The sequence below is a fragment of the Calidris pugnax genome, unplaced genomic scaffold (assembly GCF_001431845.1).
Source record: "Calidris pugnax isolate Ruff unplaced genomic scaffold, ASM143184v1 scaffold1, whole genome shotgun sequence".
In the NCBI taxonomy this organism is placed as follows: domain Eukaryota; kingdom Metazoa; phylum Chordata; class Aves; order Charadriiformes; family Scolopacidae; genus Calidris; species Calidris pugnax.
The window spans coordinates 10,088,708-10,111,944 of record NW_015090800.1 but is presented as its reverse complement, the minus strand read 5'-3'; the positions used below and the strand labels follow the sequence as shown (position 1 = coordinate 10,111,944).

General features: G+C 41.2%; 1 long non-coding RNA gene across 3 annotated transcripts in view; it reads right to left on the bottom strand.

The window, feature by feature from the left end:
* Positions 1–19,314, bottom strand: part of LOC106885257 — a 29,629-nt gene extending 10,315 nt beyond the window's left edge. For 2 of the 3 annotated variants that reach the window (XR_001411410.1, XR_001411411.1), the window contains exons 1-6: positions 19,109–19,314; positions 18,832–19,030; positions 11,095–11,144; positions 8,086–8,198; positions 3,896–4,089; positions 1,064–1,212 (exon numbers count right to left, since the gene is read on the bottom strand). This is a non-coding gene — a long non-coding RNA (uncharacterized LOC106885257). The remainder of the gene's footprint in view (positions 1–1,063; positions 1,213–3,895; positions 4,090–8,085; positions 8,199–11,094; positions 11,145–18,831; positions 19,031–19,108) is intronic. The other variant, XR_001411409.1, reaches the window with a different exon arrangement.
* Between the last annotated feature and the right edge of the window lie 3,923 nt (positions 19,315–23,237).

The following is a 23,237-nucleotide window of genomic DNA, read 5'->3' as shown; positions in this document are numbered from 1 at the left end:
TGCAGCCTTTGCGCTTTCCCTGCAATAGAGCAACCACGTCCCAACAGCCTTACGACGAGATCGTGTCGGATCAGAGCCGTGCGGTCGTCGTATCCGATACACCACGCTCTTCCTACGATTACCTACCACGTGCTGTAGCCAAGGCACAAGGATATAGTAAGAAAAACGCCTTAGGATTTTTAGAGCAAATAGAGAGAGATGAAGAAAACCAGTGTTTCAAATAAAAGGGAAGGGCCTCTTCCACTTCAACAAGGTAGAGGAATAAAGAAACTCTGTTAGTGATATTGCAAACCACTAAAAACTGAGTGGTTCAGACTTGCAAGCAACCAACGATTACCTCTTGTACGTCTGTCTCGATGAAAGCAGTATTTCAGTCTTTCCTTCTTCAGGCTGCGGTCCTATGGCCATCACCAGCTTGGCAGAGCCTGGAAATGCTGTTATCAGGCCGTGTGAGGGAAATGAGGCAGATGTGTCACCATACTTTGGGTACCATGAGAGCCAGTGTGGTGGAATCTAAGAATACTGAGAGCTTTTGGGCTCTCTCTGTAACCTGCTTGTCCAAGGACATTGCTGTGTGTTGGGTTACAAGACCTTCTTCTGGGGTTGCATGGGGAGCATGGTTTAGATCAATGAGGAGAAGAGGAGAAGAAAATAATAGCCCAGGTAGAAACATCTCAGTCTGTTTGGCCAGACCAGGAGCCTGGAGATCAAATGGGCTGGATGCCTATCAAGCAGATTGTGCTGAAACAGGGAAAGAACTGGTTTATGGCTCAAGGTAATGGGCTGTCTTGCCCAGATTCTAATGTTTAACACAAAATGGGGAAGAAGGGGAAAAAAGATGAAAAGAAAAGCCTTATTTGATGAACATCTAATTCTTTTCTGACTTACAATGTTTAGGTGAATAGAGGTATCCCCCAGCTAGCCTTCCTTAGCCTGAACATGGAAATAAATATAATTTTCTTATAGCATTCTTCATTCCAGCACATCCTTAAACACCTGATTTCTCTGTTTTGCTTGTAAATATATATATAGGTAAATATAAAAAAATAAAACAAAGACTCACCAAAATCTGCACAGAAGAGAATACAGCAAGAGGGAAGAGTAAGCCATGTCGGTCAGAGAATATGGAATAATTGCAGAATAAGATGCTTCCATAATTTTTCTTATTTGCAATCATACGGAGAAACCTTTGAAACGTGGAAAATATCCTGTCTTTCAGATTTTTTTCCAGAGATTGTTATTACAGAACCAAGTAAAAATAAGAAAAAACAAAAAACAAAAAAACAAACAAGGGTTACTTCATGGTATCCATTCAAGAATGGTGCTTAATAAAATCAGAGTATGCTGCCATCCTCTTACATGAAAATATTACCTAGGCCAAGGAAAAAGGATGTCAGTCGACGTAGTAGTTAATACACTGTCTATTGTTCTGATACTTACTGAGCATCCCATAGAAATTAAGTGCATTTCTACAAAGCCATCTCAATTTCTTTTTCCATTCAGTTGTGCTAGTGCTAACTGGCATGTTAGGGCGGGAGTTGATTATGCGGCTTAGGAGGTGAATTGGTTTGTATCCAGACATAAAATGAGTTGTCTTCCAGAATGATATAAGGGGATTTAACTTTGCTGAGTCAAATTTCAGTAAAATAAATAGACCCGGAGGGTCAAATGTATTAAAGATACTGTGTCCCTGTAACAAAACTATATTGCTAAACATGTTTTGGGGTAGGGTTTGAGGTTTCAAATGCATAAATCTTAGCTTGTTTATTCCCGTGGCAACATGAGCCACACCAAATCTTTTAAACCCTTTATTAAAGATAGAAAAAGAGAAGGAAAGAACAAGAATAAAAATATTTGGAATGCAGAAAAACAGGGCTTTCATTTTAAAAATCTCCAATTTCCATTTGCTGTTAAGAATCTGTATGAGGAAAACACCATTGTTTAACAGGCTTAAAGAGATAGTGAGAAAGACAATTTATTGTTGCGTTGTAGAAAAGAGAGTTATTCAGTGCACTGAGACGGGCTGGAACCGCTACAGGAGCTATTGTCAGAGCCTGGTCCTTCCCTGGAGAGGCAGGCAGTAGGAATAAGGGACAAAGAAGGCACAAGAGCTGCAGGGGAAGGGAACTCAGCCTCGCACTCTGGTGTTGGCTCTGAATAGCAAGTTCATTGCTAGAAAAACTCCAGCACAGCGTATTGTGTGCTGGTCACAGGGAAACATGGAAACTGCAGCAGTGCCCTGTTGTCACCAGCACAGCCTTTTGGAAGCTGTCAGTTAACAGCGTGGTGGCAGCTCCCCAGAGGATGTAGCTTTAACATCTCAAGCAGACTTTACTTAGGCAGAAAACAAAGGGAAACCCACGTGAAAAGGGAAGGAGGAAGGGAGAGAAGGAAAAGCACAAACCAGGTGGGTGTGAAGGTCTCATTCCAGGTGTTGTTCAGGATTTAGCCACCGCCAAGTGGAGGTGTGAGGCCACCTGGATTCCTCCTTCTGGTCCAACCCATTTGTTGTCATGTTGATAATAAATGCCCAGTGCAAAGGAGCCACAGGGGACTGGCTGCAGGGGATGGGGCAATGCCTGCAATGCTGCTGGGCTGTGTTCCTGCTGTCTACCTATCTTCCTGCAATTTGGGTCAAATTTTGCTTCCTTGCAGCTGACTCACCAGTTTTGGAGCACCAGAGAGGAAGAATAGCCCATCCTCTCATGATTTTGCTCATCGGCGAGCCTTACGCTCCAGTATATCAATTTTGTCCCACTAATTCTAGTCCTGCACTTTTCTTTACTGGACATGATTTCAGCATAGTCCTTGGGGCTTATCACTGTGTCTTTTTTGCTTGAAAAAGCCGTCATTTTGCCTTTAATTTTTACTGACCTTTGCAAATTATTTTACGTAACAGGCTGAGCTGTACACTGGTCACCTTGAACTATTTAGAGCGTAGGCCTTGGCACAGCAGGATCTAATTTTTCTTATTTGCAAGGACATTCCTTATCTTCTGTAAGGAATGGAAGTCTGTATAGTGGTCATTAAAGATATTAGAATGCTTTTTATGAGATTAAATCTTTCAACCCGGTTGTCCTATCTAAACAATATGAAATTGTATAATTCAGGACTTTCTACTTGACACACGTTCTCAAGGGGAACTAGCGTAAAACAATTCAGACATGTCTGATGTGTCTGACAGGCTGTAGGGAAAAATGTGCTGTGCTTAAAAATTCTGGTGTCTTCTGTGACAAAGCCTACGTCTTGCAAGTTTGGTGCAAGGACTTAAAATCTGATAGAAGACAGCATTTGTGTCAGGGACGCGTCGCTTCTATCCTCATGACATAAGTATATGAAAAGCCATGGTGCACATTTAATATATGTGGCTTTGGTTTTACCAGCAGACTTTCCCAAAGGTCTGATTTGCTATGGATAGGCATCTGCTACTGTGAGCCATAAGAGGTTTAGACACCCAAATGGAAAGCAGGAGTCTGTTCTTCCTCTGATCTCAGCAGCCCCCTTGTTCGAATCAAGACTACAGAGGAGAGAATTGTTGAAATGCACCGTGGAGAAAATCTCAGGCAGATACACTGGATCCCAGAGCTGTGCTAGATGAGGAACAGGGTCAGGAGGAAGGAATGGGGAGTTGGGGTAGTCCAGCCCAGTAGACTGGGAGCAAAGAATGTCATACTGGGAGTGAGCAAAGAGCTAATCAGATTGGGAGATCAGGACTGGGAGGCACTGTGACTCGCTGTAGAAGGAGAGCGGGTCTGGGATGAAGCAGGGAAGGCAAAGGGTGAGGATGGTGAGAGGCTGGAGGAGGTGCAGCAGGTTAGCTTACATCTGGAGTATACATCTACCTGATTACTTGTCACCCCAGCCAAGAAGCAAGTGCTTGGTTCATGTTTCTCACCATTGCCCATCAGCGATCCTCTTCTGGGAGTGCTTTACTCAGAGGATGACAACCCGTGACTGGTAGTGGCACTTCATTAGCTCAAGTAGCAGAAATCTGTGCTAATTCTGCAGTTCTCATTCTGCTGAGGAAAATGAGGTATCGTGATGGAATTAATCTCTTTGCAGCTTCTTTTCATTTTTTTCCTCTTTTTTCTGTTTAGGAAAATAAATAAAGAATTTGTTAAAGACCATTACCGAGATTGCTAAATCAAGCAATTGAAAAAGGAAATAGCAGAATCAAATAAATTATGTTTATTCTGTTTAATTAATTTTTCCTAATGTGATATTAGGAGCTTATCTCCCCCTCTTATCCCTGTGTGGCCTGATAAGTAATTAGTCCAAACTCATTTAGAGCAGAGAATATGCTAATAAAACATAAATATTTCTTCCAGTATGTCTTTTTTTTTTTTTCGTTATGTCTTTGCTACACAGGCTTATTTTGTGCTCTCTGTGAGTTAGTAGAGTGGGAAAACAAGACCGTAACTATGCAGTCATCCTGATGTATCTGTACATTGTGCCTGCTGCCCTCGCATTTAATCTCGATTGTGTCTAGGCTGCGCGCTCTGCTCACAGACTGTCTTTCCATCTCTGCGTGATATCTAGAATATTTTGAAAGTGACTTATGGAACAATAATGCCAAGGTAATTTGCCCAAATATCTACAAAATATAAAGGACCCTTTGCACACTCAGGGGAGCAGCCTAATGCTGCCTAAGAGGAAAATGAAAAGCTAATCATATCTTTCAAAGGAAAATAGGGGCCCGTGTTTGTGCCTTGGCTCACATTCCCTCTTTCTTTGAAACAAGCCTTAATGCTCCAGCTTATGTGAGCTATGGCTGAACCTGCCAGATCTGCCTAGAGAGACAAGATCTCGTCTCAAAAGTCATTGTTTTCACAGAGATGAAATTAATCCAATATTAATCCAAGAAAATGACTGAAATTGTTGGAGTCTTAGCTGTTCCTAAGGCTTGCAGCTGCTCCACCCAAGCAATAGCCTGCACGAGAGCAGAGCTGCGGTGGGGACCCAAAGGAGAAATCGTTTATTAGTAGATAATAACAAAAAGCATACATCACCCTGTTGTTCTCTGCCACAGGGGCTCTCATGGCTGTAGGACCAGGGTGCAGGCAAGCACGCCACTTGTCTAATTTTGTCCCCAGTCAGTGCTGGGAGCTTATCTCCACCTCTTACCGCTGCCCAGCCTGTTAGGGAATTAACCCAACCTCATTTACAGCAGAGAATATTCTGATACGGTGTAAGTATGTCTTCCAGTCTATAATTGAAGGCTCTTAATTATATAACAAAATTGAATGCCATAACGTAGATGTTGCTTCGTCATGGCTGTGGTCTGGGACCCGTGGCCTTCGTCTTGGTGCTTGCACTGCGTAAAGGCAGGGTACTTTACAGCATGATCTTCACCCAAGGAACTGTGGTACGATTACACGCGTGTGCAACGCATGCTTGTGTTACTGGTGAGGCAAGTGTGAGCTATGGTTTATACCCCCCCGCTGCTGTCAGCCTTGCAAGCAGCAGGTGATCCAGGCAGTGACATTTCAGCCAAGGTTTTGATTCCAGAAAACAAGCCTATTCTTCCATGCACCCCCATTCAGATAAGTGTGTAAACGCACACCAAACTTACCTTCATAGGTGCTTAAAAAGAAGGCACACATTTAAGAGCCTCTCCTGAATAAGGCTCTTTATTTCAACTGCTATATACACAGAAATACGTATAGGTTATGGTGGTCAGACTCACAAATTAATATATATATATATATATATATTTAGTTGTTTAACTTGGAGAAGAAGAGCAAACTCACTTTGGAAATTAGGTTAGACCTCTGTGAAAATAGTAAATAAATTCTCATTATGAATACATGTAAGAAACACTGATGCTCCTTTATGGATTATGATATCTAAAATAACAGCAGTCCGTACCCAAAACACAGACACATACTGCTGCTCAGGACATAGGAATATATACAGCACAAGAAGGTGGAAAAATTTCACCAGATATCATTGAGGTGAGGCTGTGTGTGGGTCTGATTTTATGAGAAAAGTAGAAGAAAGCTGAGAACAGACTGCAGAGTTTTACTTTGAAAAAAAAAAAGCATAGAAATAGTGGTTTTGTCTTAAAACTTGGCTAAGAAAAAGGCCTTGTAGCAGAGATAATATATCCTAAACATATTCAATGTAACAGGAGTCTCTGTGCCCTCTTACATCAACAGCATCACCTCAGAAAGAACACTCAGATCTACGCTCAAACTTAACAAGCTGAAGCTGAAACAACTTGGTAGATCATTCAAATGAAAAAGGACTACTTCTTATATAGATATTAGTAACCTTGCAGATCAACACCAGATTGCACACCCAAATATTTATGGTTAAACAGCAGAACTGTCTCTACTGCAATACAGTTTGATTAAAGATCTCTCATTCAGTCTAGGTAATAAAAAAATAAACCATTGTTGCTCATGACACCTATAGACTCCAGATACCTTTGAAGATACATGAAAGGCAGAACCCCTTTAATCAGGGATCATGTAATTTCCACTGTGGCATGACTACCTGGGTCCCACACCTGCCAACTCTTCTTGGCATGGACTCTTTCCCCATTCTATCATGACTGCAGCGATCACACGGCAGTGCCTTGGCAACAGGCCCCCAGCTCCTTGAAGCATTTGGCAGAGTGCTTTATTCTGGACATTAGCTACTCTCTGCATCTCTGGAGCAAGAGCTTTATTTTCCTCCCCTTCAGTAAGGTTCACGGCTTTTAGCTCCAGTGGCAGCTAATAAAACAAGCTAGCTAACACAAGTTTTGCTTCACAAAGAAAACAAAGCAATTATGGGGAATATATTTGTTTCTCTAGTAGCCCTTATGTTATTCTTCCTCTCTTCTTCCTATAGCTAGGCTGGGACATGCAGGGAAGGCTAGTGTCTTCCATTGCTCTCTGTCATTCCTTGGCGTTTCTAGTGGACATGGTTGAGATTGATCACTGTCATTCCTGTGAGGTGCTCAAAATCTTAAAATCTCTAATGAGTGTCCTCTCCCTCACACATACTGGTCTCCACTGGATCAACCTGAAAGGAGGTTGTAGAGAGGTGGGGGTTGGTCTCTTTTCTCAAATCACAGGCAACAGGATGAGAGGAAATGGCCTCAAGTTACACCAGGGGAGGTTCAGGCTGGATATTAGGAAAAATTTCTTCACCGAAAGGGTTATCAGACATTGGAATGGGCCGCCATTCCAATGGAGGTGGTTGAGGCACCACCCCTGGAGGTGTTCAAAAGACGGGTTAATGTAGTGCTGGGAGGTATGGTTTAGTGATGGTGTTGCTTTTTGTTTGTTGTGCAGGTGTCTATTTTTGTCAAAGTTAGGTTGACGGTTGGACAAGATGATCTTTAAGGTCCCTTCCAACCTAGAAGATTCTGTGATTCTGTGATTTTGGGAGGGGTTCTTCAGGGCTGCCATTCAAAGAACACACACCAAATACACCCTTGTGCTCACTGCTGACTCTGGGGAAAGATGAGCTGGTGGGCTGTTCAGCTCTACGCCGAGGGCAGAGCCCGATGTTCAGATCTTTTCATAGGCACATTTTCTTTCAAGTCATCTAGTTTTCTAGCACCTTTGATGTCTCTACTTTCCAGGGTCTATTTTAGCATTGTAATTGCATGTAAATATTTTTTTTAATCTTGTTTTCTTTCTGGGACTGAATATCTTGGATTTCCATATGCTGAAATGAGTATGAATGGTAGAAGACTCTCCTATCCTTACTGTCAGTTCCTTCCTAATTGCTCAGAAGTGGGATGAGGACAGGACAGGCAAGCTGTTCTACTTTCCCAGAATTTGTGTTTTCTAACATGACTTTGATGCTTGGTATTAAGCTTTCAGGGATATCTGCTTTGATAGCTGATTTTTAATCCTGTTTGGCTCACTTGTTTTGCTAGGTTATGTATCTTCGCAGCTTTTTTTCAGGTCAATAGCTCAGTAACACAATGCTACCAGCACAATTTACCCTGGATGTGTGTAATCCAGCCCATGGTATGCTGCTACTTGTGCTGCCAACACAGAAGCTGTGTATGATAATGCAAAACAGCAACAGAAAACAGGTGTACCATTGTTCTACACCAGTGTTCAAAGTGAACCAGTCTCTTACTCAGATGCATTCCCAGATGTAGCCATCCATCCCTCTCTGCACAGCCGTGATGATGGAGGACGAGCAGAGTGCTGCAGTTCCACAAGGTGTTCCCGAGGCTGCTGTCATGAAACCTGAAAAAAAAAAAAGTATCAATGAAAGTGGTGATGAGCAAAGCCTGTCATTGCATATGTTCTTTCAGGATGCTCTTTTGTGTGAATATTCAGTTGTCTGGGCCTGAGTCCAGAGGTTGTTCGCCTCCAATTCTGCATCCATCATCTGTGTCATCGCGTGCAGCATTCCACTGCAAATGACCACCCCTATAGCGTAGGGCAGAGAGACACAATCTAATTTTTAAATATTTTAACAACTCCATGCTCCCCCTCATCAAAAGTTGGGGTTTTCTTCCCATATTTCATTCAACAACTTTTTCAACTTTACTTCTGCAGTGACATCATGGCCTCTTAGCATTTCTGCTGGGATCAAATCGTCTTTCATTGCGTTGTTGCTGCTACCTACTGGACTACAACAACTCGCTTTTCTGATATCACTACTGAGCTAGTGCAATCGGCTGTCGTTTGAAGTCACATCATCTCGTGTCACAGAATCTCATGTCAAAGTAAGGCTGGGTTTTTGCTGCTGGCTTCTTTAAAATGCTTTGCCCATCTATTTTATCTCTGTTGTACTCATTTCCCTATCTTTGCTTCTGATCAGCCCATTTCCTGTTTAAACTAGCCACACAGGATTTTTGTAACTTGGTAAACAAGATCTGTGGTTTCCTACCATGGCAAGAGCTTCAGTTTCAAGTGTTAGGTCTTTAATATATCTCTGTTCATCTTTCCTTGAACATTATTTTTCACTGATTTGTCTGCTTTCATGTTCCGCTTTGTAATTCCACACTTCCCATTGCTCTTAGCATTAACGAATTTTTCTTTCTGAGCTTTTATTTTCTATATGACTGGGTTTACCCAATCTGTTGTTACGCCCATATTGAAGCCGCTGCAGATATATCACATTGTTTCATGAGGCAGCAAGGCAAATTTAATGGCTCACTCCCACTGAGGGGGCCCTGCCCAATCTTAACTCCTTCCAATCTTAACCACATGTTCCCACCTCCTCCTCATGCTGTGGTGCTCATCTGTCTCTGAGTGAAATAGTTCAGCTAACTAAATCAGCAGAAATCCCAACCAGTTTAAAACAAAACACAAAAAAAATTAATTAGCTTCTGCCAGGTCGGTGAGCTGAAACAGCTCACAGAGATGTTGGACAAAGGCCAGCGCTAGCTCAAGAGAGAGATAAGGAACACCAGGACAGGACCTGGAGAGAAATGGGATCACCTTACATGGACGGCAGCAGCTAAGTTTTACAAAGACTCAGTCCTACTGGGAAATGTCACACCAAGCATTCTCCCTTTGTAAAACCATTTCTCCACCTCACCTACCCTTGGCTCCAACAGTAACTTAAATCACAGAATCACCGAATGATTCAAGCTGGAAGGGGACTCAGGAGGCCTCTAGTCCATCCACCTCACTCAATGCAGGGTCAACATTGAACTCAGACAAGGCTGCTCAGGGTTTTATCCAGTCATGTCTGGGAAAACTCCAAGGATGGAGGCTGCCAAATCTTTCTGAGCAACCCGTGCCAGTGATTAATTATCCTCACGGTGATTACTTTTTTTTCTCTTATAAATCTGTGCATGGTCAAAGTCAAAATATCATGCAGCACTTTTTCATCTTCAACTTCACTGATTTCAAAAGTAATTTTCCCTTTGAAGTCCATCCTTCCCAGACTTTTCTGCTTGGCATTACAAAGACCATCATTGATACCACCAGTTCTATAGCACATACCCCAGCTGGTGTTCATGCCAGTATCTATTTCTCAGAGTCTTCTTGCCATCTGGCACGGTCCACATTCTTAAGCCAGCAAGGTGCCTAGACACCAAGGTGTCAGACAACAAGCACAGACCAGTCTCTCCCCCACCATTTTGGTAGATCTTTCACACGCTCTTACTATTTTAACACAAAGCCTAGGTTGGCCATATGACCCCAGCTCTGCTTTACTGAAAAAAAACGTTGCTAAGCTATGAGTGACAGCACATAAACCTAAGCCAAGCAAGATATATTAAAAAAGCAGAAATAAGGACAGAAGTAAAATTGTTGAGTTGGTAGCAGTCACTCAAGGACTGAAGGAAGAATATTGACTGAAAAAAAGCTCTAAAACCCTGAGAAAAAAAAAAAAATCAAAATAGAAGATAGCAACTCAGCAAAACTGAGGATCAGCCTATTGCAAAGAGCAATGGAGACTGACACTTCCCCATGTGATTACCATCTGCCTGACCAGCAGAAACACAGTGAGGCAGTGAGGATATTAGTGCTTAGGCTAATAGTGTGTTAGTCCCAGCCATGTATGGCGTGTACAATCCCAACAATTAGCACGTTTGTTGCATACTCACAAATTGTGTTTGTGATCCTGCTCTGAAGCCTCCACGCACTGGAGAAGGCACACAAATAAAAATTACCAAAAATGCTGAGAGACTTATACTATACCACTGCTCTTTCCATTTTCTTGATAGTTATATTCACCTTTGGTATTAAAGTGGTCCACGAAAAGAGGTAGGCTGAGTTTTGATATTTTTTTTTTAATTCCTACTTTGAAGGCCATTTTGGGAATGCATGGTTATGCTCTTCTCTGTATTTCTCCGTCATAGTGCGGCGTTGTGCAATATCCATTTTGGCATGTGGGGTGCGATGCATTGCTCAGGTCACCTGTTTTGCTGGCACGCTTCCTTCTTCTCCATCCTCATTGCCAGATGACACTCAGCCTCGGTGGGGTGACTCAGCCTGCAGGCTGGCTGGCTCACCCCTCATTCCCCCCCGGCATCCGCACAGGGATGTGTGTCAAGGCAGGATATGGGTGGAGGCAGAAGCACAGACCAATTACAGAATTGAGAATGCAAGAGGGAATGCATGAAATTAATATTGGTAGAATGCAAACACTGGCTTTCTTCCTAAAACCTAAAACTCTACCCACCTCTTAGGATAGCTTCCAGCAGAGCCAGAGAATTGGGCTGGGGTTGCAATCTAGGGAAATCAGATTCACAGACATGTTATAAATTCAGACAATTCAGTATATCAGCCATTAGCCAAAGAAGCTAGCCACAAAAGCTGAAAAAAAAGGAAAAAAAAAAAAAGGAAAAAAAAAAGGAAAATAAAAAGGAGGAAAAAAAAGGAAAATAAAAGAAAAAAAAGAAAAGAAAAGAAAAAAAGAAAAAAAAAGAAAAAAAGAAAAAAAAAAAAAAAAAAAGAAAAAAAAAAAAAAAAAAAGAAAAAAGAAAAAACCAACCAACCAAACAAACAAAAAAAAAAAACAAAAAAAAAGGAAAAAAAAAAAGAACTAGGAATGAATGTAAAGGAAAGTTATTATTTGAAGTTAAAAGAAACTACCAGTTCATTTCAGATAAACAAGATTATTAAGAAAACTTAAACAGTTGTGGGAATGTCAAGGTTTGGGAGAAGATGCTGAAGAAGACAGAAGGATGAGAAAAAGTGGCAATTTAGGTTATGAAGACCCATGCTGTCCTGTAGGGAGGTCAGCTGTAATCCTACAGACTCATCCAGCAGACATTTATCTTGAGTTTTTGGGAAGGAAGGAAGGGTGAGTCTGCTGCCCCATACATTTTTTGTGTGTGAGCAGCTGGTAATAGGAGCAGTAACCCTCTATGATGGGCCAACACCTGGTGATCTGCCCAGCCAGAGGCCCCCGGCAGCTTGCCAGCACTTGGATATTTAGTCCAACAGCAGCTCTGAAAAATTTCTTTTTCCATTGGTGGGTCAGTACAATGTGTGGCCTCACTACGCTCAACACAGTCAACAAAATTTTTTTGGCACATGCGCCAAAAAAGTTTATCAAGGCATGCAAACACGCAGTGCCACTCTGCCTCAAATCAGCAGAGTTAGTTTTAATATGCACTAAAGTTTCCTGGAAGCCAAAGGAAATCGAGTTCCAATGGAAAATTAGGCGTACGCGTAAACGTCTGCTGAATTGCAGCCTGTATACATGACCTGATGCCTGGTGTTATATGTTTTCTCATTTATAAATGTTAAAAAATTCCTTCAGATCTAAAAGTACCCAAACTCTCTCCTAAAACAAAGGGGACCTTTTTCTTCTCAGATATAAAGAAAATGTGTTTGTTATGAATAGGTGACTACATAAGGCTTTTCAGAGTTCAAAAAAGATGACTGTTCCATGCTTATCATTAACCTTAATTAACCTCATTAATTCCCATCATTAATCATTCATGCAAATGAGCAGCTGCCTAGAGGAGAGCGAGACCCAAATCAGTGTCGAAACTGAAGGAATGGTGGGTGCAGCTCACCTTCTCCAGCCTCGGAGCTGCCTGGACACTGAGCAGCTAACACTGTTCCACTGGCCAGAAAGCCCAGGGGCAACCCAGGCAACCTGCCCTTTCTCTTCCCAAACTGGCTGGAGGTTGAGAAGGAGCTGGGACTACCAGGAGGATGCTGTAGACACAGAGCATGAACCCAAGGAAACCATGCTCCAGTGGTTCCAGTACTCCACTAAGAAGGAATCCATTACTGCCAGGACTGTCACCTGATGAGAACATATCAAATCTGTAGTTAAGAAGCAGAAATAATTTAATCACTTGCAAGCCAGTGAATCCTACTGGCATCATCATTTTGAAGGAAGTAATAATTGATCAATGGATAAATGGGAAAAGGGATTAAAATGCATTGATTACTTGGAAAGCATAGATCATGCTATAAATCATTTTCTTCCATAAAAATGGAGACAAACATACTTTCAGGCTACTGGGAAAAAATAGCATTTGGTATAAATCAAGCCTCAACAAAAGTGTTAAGTGATGCTTGTATAAATATGCCACATTGGACATGCTTCTCATGCAATACACACTATGGCAATATGCAATATCATTTAGGAATGCATAACATAGATAATCAGCAAAAAATAGAGCAGTGAGTAAAGCTGATCATGATCCCACTTCCTGCTTACACCCTCAAGTCTTCAGAACACATTGTTTGAGTGTGATAAGGTTTACAGTTACATTTCACAGGCAAATTGTGATTAGAGTGTGTGATATATACAGTCGTATGTGGTGGGACTTTCATAAGCCTGTGAAAAATACAGGGCCAGTTAAATTGATGACTCTGGAGAGAGAACACCTGAGAAGTTAGGATATGAACCCAGGAAGGGAGTGAAAGATATGAAAGAGAAGAGCAGAATTTTCCTACTAAAGTGGCTGGAAAGGGAGTTCCAACATGAGAAAAGCAAGATGGTGCAGGCCTGAGTGCATCCTCAGCAACAAGGACATCACATCCAGCACAGGCTCTCTGGAGCAATGTCACCACAGCGCTAGTTATTAACATGGCTGTTCAAAGTGAGTTGTCATTGCATGGAGGCAATTGTCACTAAATTAACTGCACCCATGCAGTTGCACGTGGCTGACTTATATGTAAGGGGGAGGAGGTGTTACATCCTTTGGTAAAAGCAGAACAACCCGTGGTTTGTGCTGCGTACCCCTAATTCGGAGAGGAGGAAGGAAAACTGAATACAAAGTCCTTTCAGCCCTAGGAGATTATCAATATAGGAAAACACATTTAACCATTTTCCTGGACAATTGTCCTCAAACTTCCTCCTCTGACATCATTTCTGAAACCTCCAAAATGCCAGGAAACGCCATGCAGATTCGGCACATTGCACTCCTCCTTCTGAACAGTGTTAGCCCTTCTGATTACTTGCTTCTGGAGGTGATACTCCAACAGCTGCCACTGGTACTTACTGGAATCACACGGTTAGGTTTTTCCGCGTTGCTTCTGCCACCTCATGCCCATCTCTTGGGAAAAAAAGGTCTAGATTTATGTTAAACTGTAGGAATACAAATGAACGGTTGCCCCCAGCACGGTTCTGTGGACTGAATAGGCTGAATCGAGACATGTTTTCTTCGTAAGAGTATATCACTGCATTAACAGCATCTCTTTAGGAAGAACTAATGAGAGAGGAAATAGATACTGAAAGAGCCTGTGCAAAATGGGCGAAAATAGAAAAAGAGAAGGTGGTGGCTGGGGAAGGCAAATAGCTACAAAAGAGGAAGAAACATGAGCTCATCAAGGGGAGAGAGTATACTTGTCATTATTTTATACAACATCATTGCCAAAATATGCCCATATCAGTTGCTTGCCTTTGCGCAGACTCGTGGCTGGATCTGTGGCAACCCTGTAGTTCCTTCCTTCCTTCCTTCCAGCTGATGGCAAGGAAGCCACAGCGAGCAGCCAGCTTCTTTTCACTCGCCTGGCAAGGAGCAGCATCGTGGGGCCCTTGTTAAAGTCCTAGAGCAGTTTAAGCAGCTTAAACTGCTTTATAAGCTTAAAGTGTCTAAGTCTTCAAAGCTGCTTAAAGCTATTTAAGCTGCTTAAGACCCTTTAGGCTGTTGGCGTGTGCCATGGGGCTGTATGCAACATCGTGGCCTACAAACCAAACAGTCCACCTTCAGGTTTATGGGTCCCAGCAACCAAACCGCCTCACCAGGGCTGCCCTAAGCAGGCTCAGCTGAGCTGAGATTTGTTCACTTGGCTCTAATTATCCCTCCGTGCTTTGGGATTAAGGCTGTCCTTGACACCTGATGAGTTTGTCCCAGGATCTTTAAACTTCTGCAGTGTTTTACTGGTGTTCAACAAATGTAGAGTGTCCAATGGTAGATAGACTTGAAGCTAGCCAGATTCCTTTGGTCTGTATTCACCCACTTGGACAGCAAAATTCACAAGCCTTGATGTTTGTTTGTGAGAGAGAAGTTTCTCTTGTTTGTGAGAGAGAAGATCTCCCTGATCTTATCTTTGAGGCTTATGACCATCTTTTGCTACAGTAAAATAACAATGGCGACTGCAAACACTACCAGTGTTTACAGTCTTACTGGGGTCAACACCACGGTGCACTGTGATGAGCACAGATTTCTCTAGAAAACATTTTTGAGACAGTTTTTTTCATATATTAAGTAGTGATTAGAATTTGCCAGAAGTTTCACATTGGTTTTAATTTCTAACAAAGAGCACATTTTTCTGAAAAACTTTGTTTTGCTTGGTTTTACTTTGGGTGTATGATTGTAAAAAGATATATTTTGACCTAACACAAAAAATATCATATTGCAGAATGCTACTTTATTTGCACTGTAATTCTAGTTGACATTTTCTTGTGTATGCTGGGGTCCCTGGAGGACTGTGGTTCCTGTAATGTTCACTGTGCTCCCTTACCTAAGATATATATGCGTTACACCATGACTGCAACACATTTTGGTTTCTGAATGTTGAAATGTTCAGTTGTAATTCAAGCCCTTAAAACTTTACAACCTTTCCAAAACGCTTACTTTTTTTTCTCATTCCCATTTCCCATTCCCATTTTTCTAATTCTCCAAGTTAGAAAAAATCCTAAAATTTTGAATAAAAAGAATTACTAAAGTTCATAAATTCACACTGATTGAGAAGTCCTGACTTGTTAGTTTTACTGACGTCTGTATCTATGCTGTTGTTTTGCAGACCCACTGGCATGAAAACAAGATTTTGTCCTTTTCCATTGGCAAAGATGATTTGATCTGTGTTTGTTTTGGATATGTTTGTTTAATTCCTCATTTGAGCACTATCATAAATGATTAGGTCATTGCTGCTCTGGGAAAAGAACTAGTTTAATAATTAACTTGTGCTTGCAAAGCTCTTCAACAACCCAGAAGAAATACTGTAGATTGCATGTGAATCAGAGAAATGCAGACTTGGATGGGATCTCAAGGGGTTATGTAGTCTTGTTATTCCTCAATATTTTTAATCAAAGCTGTATCTAACCTTCCTGAGGTAAAATAAAAACAAACCAAAAAAACCCACAACACAAAATCAAAGGAAAACAAGTTGGTTTTTTTAAAGAAGTCCAGAGAACAACCTGTTCAATCTTCCATAATGGCCAATGAATATGCCCGGGACCACATATGGAATTTTCAAATGTTTTCTTAGTGAAACCCTGTTATGGATTACCTTGTAATAACTTGCACGCTCTGTTATGGTTCCAGGGATCTCAGCCACGTACTACAAAACATTCCCCTAGTCCATCTTCTAATTTCAAAGAAAGACCAAAATACTCTGATAATTGTAGATGGCAGTCCCTCTGATTTACACCTAAAATCATTGAAGACAGGGATTTTACAACCTTCTTGGGTAATATACTCCAGTGATAATCTTTTCTTCTAGTTACAACATGTTACTGTAATACCTATTTTCCTTCACGTTCTGCTGATATCTTTAGTAAGCATGAAAAAAATGCATCACTACCCTCTTTATAATAACCTTTTATATACTTGAAGACTGTTGACCTCCATAAATCCTTATATTTTCTAGATTAAAACAATAGCAAAACTTGCAACCGTGCTTTATAGATTCGATTTTCAAAACTTATTGCTCTTGATATTCTCTGGATTGTTTCCAGCGTATCTATGTCTTTCTTAAATTATGGTGCTTTAGAGTAAAATACAGTATTTTACCTGAGGCCTCACCAGTGCCGAAAAGAGCACTAATCATCTCATCTTATGTATAATGTTGCAAGCAGGCAATTCAAGAGAATCTAGAATTATATTTATCTCTTTTCCTCAACAGCATCACACTGTTGACTCATTCATGGTCCTAATTAGTCACTAGATCTGTATCTGAAGTGGAATTCTGTGGTTGTGCTTTTGATTTTGTCCTCCCAGATGTAGTCCTGTGTAATTGTCTTTGTTCAAATTTTTAATGTTGGATTTCAGAACCTATTGAGTTACTTTTGAATTCTAATTCTGTCCTTGAGCACATTTCACAAATCTTTTCATGATGTCGTCTACCAAGCTTATAAGTATATAATATTTCTGTCATCTAACTCCTTATTGGAATGTTGAACAGAAGCTTATCCATTAGGAGTTGAGCAAGACTCCTCCTCGTCGTTCTTCTAGCACAACTACCAACAGTCATGTGTTAGGTTTACATTTAACAGTGGATTGAATTAGGAGTGATTTCAAATGGGGACACCTTTCCCCAGTTCATTTATGAGCATACAGGACAGTGTCAAAAGCCATTACTTAGGTCAAGATACAGTTTGGGTCAATATCTATTGGACCAGTTGCCTTGTTCAAGAAGGAAAATAGATTAGTTTGACAAACTCACATCATCTGTTTCTTATCACCTTATTATTCTTATGGTGTGTATGCATTTACTTCTCAATAATTTGTCCCACTATAGTTCTTGGTATTGAAGTTAGGCAGAGTATTCTGTAATTCCCTAGGTTCTTCATCTCCCATTTTTAAAAGCAGAAATGGTTATAACCCTGCAAACCAGGGCTGCAGCCAACAACTTAATAGTGCCCAAATCTGAGCCTGCTGTCAATGCCACATTTAAGAAACTTTATTAAATTCTTCCTTTCCTTCTTTTTTAAGTCATGTGCTATGATGGCAAGATTTAAGGAAGAACAAGTCTTTAAACTGAGTGGGTGGTTTGTTTAAAATAATTTGCAAAATGTACATTGTAATATCAGATTCTGATCATTAACAAAAATTGGGAGTGTGATCCTAACTGCATTTCCATTGTAGGCTACATAGTTGCTGCAGGTCCTGGTGACTTATCGACTCTTCCAGGAACTCTAAGAGATAAATTGAGAGCCCAGTATGTATTGAGTGGATTTCAACAAGCTCTAGAGACTTGTGTATGTCTAATTTATTAAAACATCCTTTTACTTGTTTTTTCCCTATTCTGGCATATGTCCTTCCTCTTGTTAAAAAAAAAAAATTATGTTGTTAAGTACCTGTCATTAATGTTTATTTGAACATGAAGAACGTAACAAAATAAACAATAGAACAATTCACTCTAATCTGGGTGTCTGTTATGTGTGCCTCTGCCCTTCTCTTCCTTTAACTTCTTGGTATTTATAGAACCTCTTTTTCTTCCATTTTATGCTCCAGGAAAGTTGTAACTCATTTTGTGACTTAGTCTTCCTAGTTTTATCCCTAGATGTTTATGCTACTGCTTTATTACTCATCTCACTTACATGTCCTTGCTTTCACTCTTTGTAGGATTCCTGTTTGATATTCAGGTCACTGAAGAATTCCTGATGCAGCTATACTGGTCTCTTACCACTTATCTGTCTTCCTCATCAAGATGGTTTGCTGGTGCACCTACAGCACTGTTTCATTTACTCACAGCTTTATTTTCCTTATAATTTCTTCACATGGGACAATTCCTAGCAGCACCCTGAATTGCTGTGGTATATAGTGGTCATTTTTTTAAACGAGCTTCATTTTAAAACAAAACAAAACTGGTACGTTTCATCTGGCATTTTTCACATGAGAAAAATAACAGGCTTAAAATTGCTAATATGTGGCTCTAAGCAACTTAATTATATCCCACTTTAAAGAACTACTTTGCCAATGAAAAAAAGGCTTGTCAGGATTTCAGCGGGATGATTTATGATTCTGTCATAGTGACAGATGTTCTTCATGTATCTCTGACATTGTAATCTGGAATCACTGTGCTTTTTTTCATGTCTGCTGGTTAAAAGAAACTCACTATATAAATACATTGTTATTTGTCTTCAAGGCCTTGCCCTGCATTAGGTTGGAAAACTGGTCTGGCTTTGAGATGAGTTCTGTAGTGAAACCACTTTAGTGGCTAGGATACTGTACCACAAAACCAGCACTGCAGACCCAGTTGGGCCCCCTTACTGGACACTTACCAGCCTGATACGCTCAAATCCAGCGAGGATCTGGCATGCTGCTGCATTTTTCCCTGAATCTTGGCAGGCTTCAGCCATCGTCTCCATCTTCAGCTTCTCTGTTCACCCCGCAGGCTGAGATTTCCCATCTTAAGCCCCCCTTGTCTGAATTCGGGATTTATTACCCGTCCTCTTGGCTGCTGAGGTGCAGAATTTAAGCCTAGTGGGAGAGAGAATCGCTGAAGCATGGATAGAGAAAGGCATTGACTCATGGAGTAGGAGAGGTGTCAAACTGTACCTTTAAGAACCTTCTTTCTGCTGGGCACCACTCACTGCAGTTCAATGGCCCTCCACCTCTAGCTCTTTCTTAGAAAGGAGAATTGTTCTTGGCACCCATGTTTCTCCTTAAAGGACTGTTGAGAGAAGCTGAAGTGCCATGATGTTAGTCTGATAAAATGGTGGAGTGTTGTGGTTTCAGCCGAAATCACCGCAACCGAACCTACAGATGGCCCTTCCCCCCCCACCCCAAAAGAGGAGAGGAAGAGATAAGGAGATTAAAAAGTTTAGAATTAACTAAACTACTTTAATGAAAAAATTAGTATAAAAAAAAAAAAAAAGAGAGAGAAGAAAATAATGAAATAGATACAAAATATATATACAAAACCGTATCAAGCTCCCAGGATGACAGTCCCATCACCAGCAGGCACTGGGGAAGTCCCAGACTGGACTCAGTGATGGATGGGAACTGGGTTCCAGCTCTGGAGTCAGGAACACACGGATCGGGATCAAAGGCAGATGAACAGACAGGGTCCTCTTTGGACTTCGGCCATTGCAGGAAGAGAGTTGACCCTTTGGTCCGTCAGCTTTTATACTGAGCATGGGGCAGATGGGATGGAATACCCCTGTTGGTCAGGTTTGGGTCACCTGTCTTGTCTGTTCCTCCCCACAGATGTGACCCCTCTACGTTTTTCTGTTTCCCACCCTCTAAGGGGCAAATAACGAAAATTGGCTGACCTTGGTTGTTATAGCAATAAGTATAAGCAAGGGCCTCTCTGCACACCATTCCCTGGCACGTAGCACAAACATTGGTCTTATCACTCTGAGAACGAGCAGTTTTCTCCACAATATGCCGTTAATTTCAGAGAGTTAGAAGAGGCCTAGCTAAAATGTAAAGTTACAGAACACAAAATTGGTCTGGGTGAAGTTACAGAACACAAAATTGGTCTGGTTTTACCTCAAACCGGGACATGGAGTGAGACAGACACATGAATATCTATATACATCCTTCTTGCAGTTTTGCTGCTGCAGCGGTATTACAGGAAGGTTTCGACCAGCACAGCTCTATCAAGCAGGTATTGCCCTTCTGCACAGCACAGCCACGTTGCTGACAGCTGCGGGACAGACAGAGCCAAGGTTCAAAGGTTCCCCAAGACACATCTCATCTTGTCAGAACAGGGAGATTCCTAGGAAAACTTCTGCTCTTATCAATTTTTTATTATGAGGGCATTGCTCTGCTGCCCAGATCCCTGCTACAGTTGTGTTTACTGGTTAGTCTTGCTCAGCTCTGAGTTCTCAGAAAACGGCGCAGAGAACTGTCATACCACAAAAGGAAGAAATAAGCTGTGGGAAAACCACTCATGCCAGATACAACTTTATAACCTATCTTCACTAGGAAAAAAAAAAAAAGTGTGACCAGATATTAGTTTACATTGAATTCTTTGACAAGACCTAGCAGACTGTAGACCTTAACAGCTCAAAGTAACCCCAGAAAACCATGTTATGTGGCTATAATTTCCCTCCCAAATCAGTTATTTAATAGCTTTTATTCAACACAGGTCTAGACTTCGGTGACTATGCCTTGAATATCTTACAAATGCCACTGTTTTCTGTCACTATATTCTGTATTTCATACACAGAGATCCAAACCCACATAGGGAGTTCACACTACATAGGTTTTTTTTTCTTTTGTCACCTATGTTACAGCCATTTTTCCAGGGCATAGTTCTCCTTTTCCAGCTGTCACAATCAGCAGAGGAATGGATTTCTAGGATCCTGTCAAGCTACCTTCTTGTAGTCTATTGACCCATTACAAAGTAATAAGTGAAATAATTGTGGTGGTCTTATCTCTTTCCCTGCTGGATAAGATTCCACATCACAAACACTACACAATAATTGAGAAGCCTGAGAAGCCTTTCAAAAGGGTTCAGCTGTGGAACAGTATACAGCAACCAAGTTAAAGCTGAAACGTACAGGCTTGCATGTTCACTTTTTCCCCTGTGCTCAGCCCTGCTATTAGCCCACAGATTTTACAAGCTGTAGATTCACTGATAAAAATGTCTTGAAATATTTGAGCAAAGAATATTTGTTAACAGTAAACCCTCCAGACCGGAGCTATTTTCTTATGGACATCTTGAAAAGCACTGAAATCTAGACTAGGCTAAGATTTAAATAGAGAGAACTGTTCTGCACTGAGAGATGCATTAATGTCTTTTACTCCATCACATGTCTCATTTCTATGAATGAGGTAGCAGATAGGTGCAATCATCAATAGGCAATCCAAATTCTGAATTTAAATACTGACTTCTGGATTATTATCAACAGAGGATGACGTTGCTACATTCTGGGGTTTCCTGAATCACAGATTGAACTAAACCAAGTCTGCCCTGCTTATTTCTACCACATGATTAATAGTGAAGGGTAAGTAAAAGGACATCTTCTACTGTAGAAGATGTCTGAAGCCTTCATGAAGATGGACTTCCGATAACAAAGGCACAGCTCCATGGATAGGGGCCCAACGGAAACAAATTCGTGTATGTGTGGTGAGGGTTGCTGGGATCTAGGCCAGTCTGGGAGCTAGAAAGGCACAAGAGTGGCTCTCCACCACTGCTGGTAACCCCTGACCCTCATCCAAAACAGACGCTTGACTTCCAGACCACAGCTGGGGCACAGGATGCAGGTGCAGAGCAAGGGCTGGGAAGTGTCGTTCTAGCTATAACTGCCCAAGTGGCCATGGTCTGAGATTCTCAACCACAAGCTAAACTTCACACAACTAGAACATGAAAGAAAATTACTTTTATGAAAGCTAAAAAATGGCTTATTTTCAAGATGGTAGAGCTTATCAATGTAAATTCTGCAGAGCTTCGGACATCTGCAAAGTTGAAGGCTCAGATTCTATTCTTTAGGGTTTATGAAATCAAAAGTTAACTGTCAGGCAATAGACCTGCAAATAATTCACTATTGTGGTGCAAATACAGAAATCAAGTTTCACAGGTGGTTACTATTTCCTCCCTTCTTCAGGGCTGAAGATCTTTCAATTTATTTGGTCGTCTTAAAAAAACCACAAGTGACATTATTCAAAGATTTATACTTGCAAAATCACTATATCTGTCAGCTACTACACAAACTTACTTGGGTATGAAATATTTACAGCATGGCAGAAAAGCAAAGTATGAGTGGAGTTCTTTGTGTTATCACAAAGTTGTCCTGTTCAGAAAATGTTCTTTTTAGTTTTCTCCATTTTGCAGAGAAGGCAGAAACAATAAGCAGTGATCATATAATTTCTTTTTATACATAAACATATACCTTTAAGTAGAATCCTGAAGGAAATAATAATAATACAGCATCTGATAAAAATACTTTATCATGGTCATGAAGAGACATATTCGTATATTTTTCAGACACAACTATTCTGTCTAGCTTAGTAACTTGTTTCATAGCAATAGGGTAGCTTTGAAGCAAATCCCGACTGTCTCCACTCACCACATATTAGTTTCTCAAAGTGATGCTGGTACACACAAAATGGATTCCTGTTGGATGAAACCAAACCAGGAGCTCTGCTTCTCAGCATTCCAACACTCCATGGAGTAGTGGGCCCTAAATCCTCATGCGGACTTTCTGCTACAAAGACCTCCAGCATCTAGCTGAGGTACACACATTCCCAGAAGGCTTTCAGACCCAGAAGAGTGGCCTCAAAGCCCGAAGGAGATTGCAGGGTCAAGTACTGCATATGTCTTCCTGTTGGCTATCAACTGCTGGTTCTCAACTGCTTTAGCAGTGTCTGCCGCTTTTTCCTCATTCATCCAGACTTAAGGTCTGACACCTTTTCCTTCTCATCTTTCCTGCCTTCTCTTCTTGAGCCCCCTTGCTGAAACCATCTTTCATTATCCTCCTTTTTGTACAGTCTCTTCTCCACACTTCTGCTCTCGTCTACTGCACTGGAAGCTCCCTCTTCCACCAGCCAAAAAATTCAGATAACTGCAGGCTGCTGCCTTGAAGATATGGTATTTCCCATGAACCTGTGCCATGAGAGAAAGAGGAGTTTCTCAAGGGGCAAAATAAGACAGTGGCTATCCCAGAAGATTGAGAAACTCCCACCAGCCATCGCCTACAGTGAAATTCAGTGAAATGAGTCCCTGCACCAAAATCTG